The sequence below is a fragment of the Xenopus laevis genome, chromosome 2L, assembly GCF_017654675.1.
Source record: "Xenopus laevis strain J_2021 chromosome 2L, Xenopus_laevis_v10.1, whole genome shotgun sequence".
Taxonomy (NCBI): domain Eukaryota; kingdom Metazoa; phylum Chordata; class Amphibia; order Anura; family Pipidae; genus Xenopus; species Xenopus laevis.
In genome coordinates, this window is record NC_054373.1 from 93,437,857 (window position 1) to 93,447,653 (window position 9,797).

Genomic DNA, 9,797 nt, shown 5'->3' on the forward strand with positions numbered 1-9,797 from the left:
TAACTTTAACAGAGATTCCGGTCCCCATGTAGGTTCAGATTTCCTATATTTATATATTTTAAGCATATATATTGGCTTTATTTGTTTTACCTAAGATAGAGATCCTATTTCATCTACTCTTAAGCTGGCCATAGACGCAAAGTTCTGATCCTCGATTCGTCCGATTTTCAGACCGTGTGTGCAAAGTCTCGACATTTTTTGTCCGGCGGAGATTGGTCGTTTGGTCGATTGGACAGGTTAAAAGATTTCTGTCGGCTGCCGTTATATTCTCTGCGTGTATTGCCGATCGTACCATTTTCAGAGGTAGACATTCACCAGCTTTGTCGGACATAACTTTCGTTTGTCAGGGGCAAAACATCGGCTCATCTGTTCTTTTACTACTTTATTTGATCTGAATGGTTAGTGGCAGGTTGGGAGAGCTTTAGAGCCAAATTAGACCAAAAAAGCCCCAAGCACCAGTGTAGTAAATGCAAATGAGAGCTATTCAGATAAAAACGAATGAGTGCTGCTCTTTGTGTTCTGATCGTAAGCTTTTTTTTTTCTTAGCAACGGAAACAACCACATGAGTAACAGAACAAAATGTAAGCACACAAATTGTTTATAACTTTTTTTCTGCAGTATCAGATTTGTTTAAAAAAACGTAGTTCTTCGCATACTATTACATATTAGGGGTAATTTAAGTAAAAGAACTCAGTGTACAAAGTGTTTGTACTTAGCACATTGTGCTCTACTCTTTAGGAATTGCAGATGGTCTCTGTGTTCTGTTTTGTTCAAGCTAAGGAGTGGCAAAGGGCTGCAATGGGACCCTATCCTTACCGCACCTGTTGTATTCACTTCTAAGTACGTTTTTAGGTGAAAAGGTGCAGACATATTCATTTGAAAGGAAATATTAAATATTACATTTGATTTATGAGAAGACTAGAACAAAAATGTATCTCCTTTTATCTGAAACATTATGGGGCACATTTACCTAGCTCGAGTGAAGGAATAGAATAAAAAATACTTTGAATTTCGAAGTAGTTTTTTGGCTACTTCGACCATCGATTTGGCTACTTCGACCTTCGACTACGACTTAGAATCGACCGATTCGAACTAAAAATCATTCAACTATTCCATAGTCGAAGTACTGTCTCTTTAAAAAAAAACTTTGACCACCTACTTCGCCACCTAAAACCTACCGAGCATCAATGTTAGCCTATGGGGATGGTCCCCATAGGCTTTCCTAGCTTTTTTTGATCTTAGGAAAATCGTTCGATCGATGGATTGAAGTCCTTCGAAACGTTCCATTCGAAGGATTTAATCGAATTTAATTTTTCCTATGGTCGTTCGAACGAACGAATAGCGGTAAATCCTTTGACTTCGATATTCGAAGGCTTTTACTTCGACGGTCGAATATCGAGGGTTAATTAACCCTCGATATTCGACCCTAAGTAAATGTGCCCCTATGTGTACTATCTAAATTATACATAATTTTAAGACTACAGAAGCATTAAATTACACATGATGTTTTTCAAAAAGGCTGACATTATTGTTTTATTGCACTCCTTACTTCAGCTTGATGATTAAGGCATGTGACCAGAAAAGATGTGCAAATTAAAGCCGATTTCCACATAAAGATATCACGTATAGATCTCTTACATACAACATTACATACTACATTACTGAAGACTGAGCCTCAAATTCTAGTACTCAACCTCTTGACATACCGGTAATCAAATAATATTAGTGGTTCAAAGTCTTGCATTTAAAATGTATTCCTAATTGTCAGACAATATCTAGATCTATTATATGAATATATGCACACGCAAAAGGGGTAGAGCAGCATGGTTCTAGTAATAAAAAAAATGTAAAAATAGTATAAGTCCAAAGTACAGCACTTCCGAGATCATAGCAATAGGAAATATATTTTATTAGAAGGCCACGGTTCCAGTCCCCACCAGAAAGACATAGGGTTTTAATTGAGAAAATAATAATAAGAGACAATAAGAGCAATAAGAAATAATAAGAGCGATGTTTGCTCAGGTGTAGTAATCCATAGGAACCAATCAAACAATTAACTTTTTGGCCCTTAGCTCATAACAAGGTTACCAGTATAGGAACAAATTAATCAGCCATTTCCAACAATTCCAAGAATATATAGGACCCCATAATCTGAGAACCTCTGTTCTAGCCGCTAATGCTTCACTCTTGAATAAGTCATTGAAAGAACATTTTATTATCCATTTTTTCATTGAAAGGACACAATACAACTGCAATAGTTTACCTTGCTAAAAGTTATAGTGAAAAAAAGTTTAAGTCAAAATAATAACAGTGAAAGAATAACGTTAGCCATGTATGTCATAACAGTTAAAAACAAAATATAGGGATATAAAAGCATAATATGCACCAACTAAAAAGGTTGTGCTGTGTTATGTCAGAAGCTTTTCCAAAAGCTGTCCCAGTCATCTCCACACTTAATTAAATTAATGAGTGACAATTAGCTTGATAATTACAGGAAAATAAAACAGGGCACGCACCTAAGGAACTAGTTTTCCCCTTGCTATATAATAGGTATACTGTATATTATGTATTCATATTCCAGATGGGGCCGCACAGATAAAATAAAATAAATGTATACAAGGTGTAATATTTGCATGCAGAACCTCAGCAACTCCAGCTGAATTGTTAAAAAAATATAACAAATGTAACTAACAGAGATATACTATATAAATATATGATCAGGAATAAGATGACTCTGTCTGTGCCTTCAGGCATTCAGAAGAATATGCTGAGTGCTCCATCCCTACATGTGCTTTTTGTGTGACCAGTGCACTTGAAGTGGTGTTTTCTGGACAATATCCAAAAAGGTAAATAGAGGAACCTTCCTCCACTGGTTTATAAAAGCCCCTGGTTAGAAAGGAGCATCAGCAACTGGAATGTTGGCAGTTACAGAAACGGCACAGTCAGTTAATAGGTTCCGGCTGGAAGAGGACATCACCTCTGGTTAATGTGACATTATTTCCAGTTACACATCCTCTACCCGCCAAAGCTAGGTCTGCAGGCTGGAAGTGCTACATCTTATATGCGTAATCTTGCCTTACATCTGTTCTGTCCTGTTTCAAATGTTACTTCTGTCTACTGTTTAATGTCAGTTCTCCAACAAAGCTGGAGAACTCACCCTAATGTATGTTTGCCAAGACAATAGCTGAGTCAATAGCATCTATAAGGCAAACAGAAGGATATAAATCATTGCCTGATGTGCTTGCAATTCCTGCACTGTTGCAATGATGTGATACCGCAAAATAAAAAAAACTGGCAAATGCACCTCTGCACCAACTGTTCCTAACTGCTTTAAATACCAAGGACATGGTCTTATCATATACAGTGATTTAGGCTTTTCTTTATTTAAAAGCAAGAATACAATTCAAACACCTGGCTCCTTGATTATGTTGATGTAATTTGTGTTTTTTCACATTTCAAATTAAAAAACCTTCTTTTTTTCATATAATCTGTTTGTAATCCCATCCTTAAATTTAAAATAGAATAAAACACAGGACTGGACTGGGCCAGTAGGACACTGGGAAAAACTTGGTGGGCCCTGCCGACTCAGACCCATCCCTACCTACCTGTCTCTCCCCCGCTGACACCCCACACTGATCGCAGCAAAGTGAGTATAAGGTGCATGGGGGGAAGGGGCTGGTGGTGGGTGGGGGGTTGAGAGAGTGGGCGGGGGGCCCTGAAGGGGTGTGGGGGACCAGTGGCATAACTAGATGTTACTAGGCCCCACAGCAAATCAATTTTTGGGCCCCCAAAATATCCAAAGGTTGTCCTGTTTTACCAATATACATTACAATTGCTCATTAATTAGGGCCTCATGGGGTCCCCTATACCTCCTGGGCCCCTCTGCAGCCTGCTGACTCTGTAGTTACACCCCTGTGGGGACCCCTATGGTAGTAGCACCAGTGGGCCTCGCTCACCCCAGTCCAATACTAATAAAATAGAGGACAGATGATCGATAGATAGATGATAGATAGATGATTCAGTAGCAAACCCCCTAAACAGCTGTATGTGTAGCTGTTTCTCAGCTCTGAATAGACAAATGGCAACTGAAAGTTATAAGTGCTGTGCAATGTTCAGCTGTCATTTTTGGCAAAAGACAATACTAACTGCTAAACTAAATTTAATTGTGAAACTACAACCATCTGATGCATGTAAAAAGGATATTCTTCCACAATGCCTCCCTTGTTTACCATGTGTTCAATCACCTAAAATTTAACCTGACAAGTTATAAGCAAAGACACATAAGACAAGCAGATAGCTATAGACTCATTTTGCTTTTTGTATTTTTCTTCTTAGGTTATTAAAGCTGAACCACACCTCTATCCTCAGCCCAGACCAGCCAAACACAGAGGCAGCAGTCTCTTATCCTTCCTAGCGGACATGTGCATTAAACTTAATAGAATAATAGCTTTCAAGTGTGCCAAGCTGCAGCCCAGGCAGGCAATAATTTGTGATTGGTGACCACAAAGATCAACTAGTAGCTTACCCTCTGTGTTTCCTCTAAGATCACTGCTTTATACTTGTCACCACCCTTTTTGATAATGTGTAGAAATATAAGAACATATTAAAACAGAAGACATAGTATATAAGCAAGAGGATATTATGTGAAATATTATAATGAAAATCAGACACGAAGCAACTACTTTTTGAAATGTGAAACCACTTTGGTCACACTACCAACCAATCTAATTCTTGTGTATATTGTATCCATGTGTAATATACCCAGAAATCTCTTGGCTGGTAAAGCTCCACATGTTGTCCCGTGCAGTTCCATTATTAACAACATTACAAAAGAAACACAGGGCTTGTTTTGATTTATTTATGGCATATTAAGCATAATTATATCAGGAATGATATCAATCAGGGAGGAAAGCATGAAAATAGTTTTAGTAGCAAAACCATTCATGTACATGTGCTCTTCCTCCATGATGCATCTGGAAGCCATATGTAGGAAGTCATCCTGTGGTAAACCTGAAGAGCATTAGAAATAAGGCTGGAGAGGATAAATTTAAATGAAGCAACGGGAGCAATGCAGATTAACACTAGCAATTTCATTCAAAGGCAATCGCCATTGGGGTCCATGTTGCTTTTTTCCGGCACAGCATCATCTATAGTAAATCCTTACTTCCTCCTGGCAAATGCCCTCCTTGTGTGAAACCATAACAACAGTCCTAAGATGTGGAATCTGTGGGAGGCTTTTTCTGTTTCCTGCTTACAAAAAGCCATAGAACTTTCCTTCTAAATACAGTACAACTTTTGCTATAGGGTCCAGTCCTGCCTCCTTAAGGTGGCCATGGACGCACAGATAATATTGTACAAAACGAATTTTCCTACGATATTCGGTGTGTGTATGGTGGGAAACAAGCCGACCAGTGTCGGCAAAAGACCTGAATATCTGTCGGCTCGTCAATCGGGCTGGACGGAAGAATCTTTGAAGGCACCCAAACATCAGTCATTGTTAGAGCTGAATCGTCAGATACAGGTAGAATTGTATTGTTTCTACCTGTATATCTGACGATTCAGCTCTACACTTGTGTATTGAAACGAACGAGCCTTCTTGGAAAGATCTTTTCCAAGAAGGATAGGATTTTTTACATCTATGGCCACCTTTAGTCTCCTGGGTCACATGAGATTGTACCAGAACAAACTTTACAGACATGAAGTAAGTGACACAATGCATATGAGATAGCACCTCCATTTGCATCATTTACAATGTAGGGCAATCCACAACGTACCATAATACAGAGGTAGTCAGAAGTACAGAGTCCTGGGCAATAGGTGATCCTTCTAATAATTTTGTCCATCTCCAGAATACATAATCATCATTTATTAACATGGGTTCTAACTAGCATTAGCTCAGTTGCCCATAGCAGCCAATAATCAATTAGAAGTGATCAATCAGCTATCATTTACAAAATAAAAGATCTGGTCTAGACACCAGCCTTACAGTGGTAGAGTAGAAAGGTCCACTTAAAGGGGTTCGTCACCTTTGAGATAACTTTTAGTATGACGTAGAGAGTGATATTCTGAGATGATTTGCAATTGGTTTTATTTTTACTTATTTGTGGTTTTTGAGTTATTTAGCATTTTATTCAGCAGCTCTCAAGTTTGCCACTTCAGCAATCCGGTTGCTGGGGTCCAAATGACCCTGGCAACCATACACTGATATGAGCTGGAGTATGAATAGGAGAAAGAGAGATCAGAAAGATGAGTATTAAAACGTAGCAATAACAATATATTTGTAGCCTTATAGAGCATTTGTTTTCAGGTGGGGTCAGTGACCCCCATTTGAAAGCTAGAGTGAGAAGAAGAAGGAAAGTAACAACAATGAAAAATAAATAATGAAGACCAATTGAAAAATTGCTTAGAATTGACCATTCTATAACATACTAAACATTAACTCAAAGGTGAACCACCCCTTTAAAGGGGAAGGAAACCTCGTCGGCGCTAACCCCCCACCCCCCCCTCCCGTGTATTGCCCCCCCTCCCTCCTCCCCCCTGGCCTACCCCTCCCGCTGGGCAAATGCCCCTAACTTGTTACTTACCCTTCTGCGCAGGTCCAGTCCAGGGAGTTCACAGGCGACATCTTCTTCCACGCGATCTTCTTCCTGCTTTGACCGGCGCATGCGCAGTAGAATCGTTTCGCCATTACGATCTACTGTGCATGCGCGTGACTTGTGGTGCATGCGCAGTAGATCCGTACCGGCGAAATGCTCCTACTGCGCATGCGCCAAAGCGCCGGTCAAAGGAGGAAGAAGATCGCGTGGAAGAAGATGTCGCCTGTGAACTCCCTGGACTGGACCTGCGCAGAAGGGTAAGTAACAAGTTAGGGCCATTTGCCCAGCGGGAGGGGTAGGCCAGGTGGGAGGAGGGAGGGGGGGCAATACACGGGAGGGGGGGAGGGGGGTTAGCGCCGACAAGGTTTCCTTCCCCTTTAAGGTAATAATAAAACTAAACTTCCATACATACTCCCTGCCATTCTGTATTTTCCTTTTTTTTCTCTTTACCATAACATGAATGTAAGAAGACAATATTTCTTATTTTTAACAGCATCCTAGAATCCTTTTTCCTTTTATATTTGTCCTTTTATATGATTGTTAGTCATTGTTTGTTGACCTCAATAAATATGCACTTTCATTAGACTCAGGAATACATAATATATTTGAAAATTTGTAACTGCTATTGCGGGCTGGGAAGTGTCCAGTGACAGCATGTTCCTGTAATGTATTTGTTGGAAAAATAAAACATTTTAAAGAAAAATTAAAAAAGTTACATTTTCTACATTATATACAAAAAACAACAAAGACAGAGTCACTAAATACTTAACTCATTGGCTCTTTATCCAACATAATATATAGGCATCGGACCTGTTATCCAGATACTAAGGACCTGGGGTTTTCCAGATAAGGGATCTTTCTGTAATTTGGATCTCCTTACCTTAAGTCTGCTAAAAAAATATAATCTAAACATTAATTAAACCCAATAGGATTGTTTTGCCTCTAATAAAGATTAATTATATCTTATTTGGAATCAAGGTCAAGATACTGTTTTATTATTATAAAATATTATTATAAAATCTTAAAGGAGAACTAAGCACTGAAAATGAATATGGCTAAAAATGCCTTATTTTATATAATCCACTTATTGCACCAACCTAAAGTTTCAGCTTCTCAACAGCGACAATGATCCATGACTTCAAACTTGTCACAGGGGGTCACCATCTTGGAAAGTATCTGCGACACTCACATGCTCAGTGGGCTCTGAGCAGCTGTTGAGGGGTTTTTGCAAATTATCAAGCAGAAAATTAGGTTTGCGGTTTGCCTGTAATATAAGATGATGCTACAGGGCTGATATTACAACATTTGTATTCTATGAGTACTGTATATTGTAAGTGGGTCCCTAAGCTCAGTAAGTGACAGCAACACAGAACATGTGCAGTGAATCAGAGAAAAGAATATGGGGAGCTACTGGGGCATCTTTGGGGCACAGATCTTTACTGCTAAAGGGCTGTGGTTGCCTTGGGCTGGTACAGAAGCCCAAACGTTATATAAAACTTTTCTAGCCTACTTCTTTAGTAAGGCTTTAGTTCTCCTTTAATTATTTGATTAAAATGGAGTCTATGAGGGATGGCGTTCCCATAATTCAGAGTTTTCTGGATAACAGGACTCTACATAATGGATATATACCTGTAATACTTTAGCTCAATTCTGACATTAGGTTTGAGACATTTTAATATGTTTAGACCTTTTCATAGCCGACAAAGCTGGATTGTGATTGAACTGAGATCTCGGCAAATTCAGCAAAAAAACCCAACACGGCCAAATTGATGCGCCATAGTACATAAGGGGCAATGCTGTGTATTTATTACACTGTGTAATGATTTTACTATGTGTAACAAATATAAACGTCTAGTGTAAAAAGAGGTGCCAGTAACTTTTCTGATTTACGTCTATGGTGCTATAAAGTAATTATTGAAATGATGATGGTAAGTCTTGTTTAAAAAAACTAATTTACAATCCATTGAAATAGGGCAATTTGCTCTTTGTAATGGATGATTTCAGCAATCAGCATACATGGCATCTATGTGCACATATAATCTATGTGCCACGACTACAACAAATAAACCATTTATTTTAAACCACCTATTAAAAAAACGTAGGGGTAAAACCTCTTAAATGGCTTTCGAAATATGGTCTAATTTTTTTCCATGTAAGAAAGATGCTGATGCTTCCTTAACATAGGGCTTAAAGTGTCAGCCATGTAATAGTTTGTAACTTGTTTTCCACCTGGACAACATTTTCCATCCCCTAATCTCTCACTGGGATCTCCTTGAAGAAATTGGGAAAATATGCATGAAAATAGTTTTAGTAGTATATTTTTTCTTTTTACTTTTTTCGTTTGGTTTATTGTTTGTTTGGAAATACCAGGCAAAGATACTCTATAATCGACATCAAAGTCAGATGACTGAGCAATTTTTATACTGTCCATGATAAGCCCAAAAAATTATAGAGGACACTCACTGCTGATATGCACTACAAGCATTTGTCTTGAACTTCCCTGACAATGTAAAATGATGGAAATGCGATGGCTATGGAGCAGTGACAAAGAGGAAACTCTGACAACTTCAAAGTGCCAGCAGAGGGAAGCATCGAAGGCGATTATTCTCATTAACTTTTGCCTTTGAATTCCCTTAGAGGATGGAAGAGATTTATGTTTTTAATTAAAGATGCAGGCCTTGAAAGAGATTATAAATATGCATGATGTGAAAAACAGAATACTAAAATAGACATCAGAGGTACTGTAATATCCCGCAGTGTTAAACTGCAGAGTCAAACACAGATCACTGTGTGTATCGTTTTCATGAGTACAAGTCAAAATGTTCACAATAATAATAATTATTTTAAAGTGGATATTAAAGTACTTCTGATGTCTATTTTAGTATTTTGTTTTATGTTGAAATGGAAAGAATTTTTGATAATAATAATACTGGTAATAATACAGGTATGGTAACTTGTTTTCCAAAATGCTCAGGACCTGGGGTTTTCAGGATAAGGGATCGTTCTATCATTTGGATCTCCATACCTTAAGTCTACGATCATTTAAACATTTAATAAACCCAATAGGATTGTTCTGCTTACATTAAGAATTCATGATATTTTTGATGGGATCAAGTACAATGTACATTTTTAATAATTACAGAGAAAAAAGCAAATCAATTTTCCTGTAGACTTTCTGCCTTCTTGTAATTCAGAGCTTTC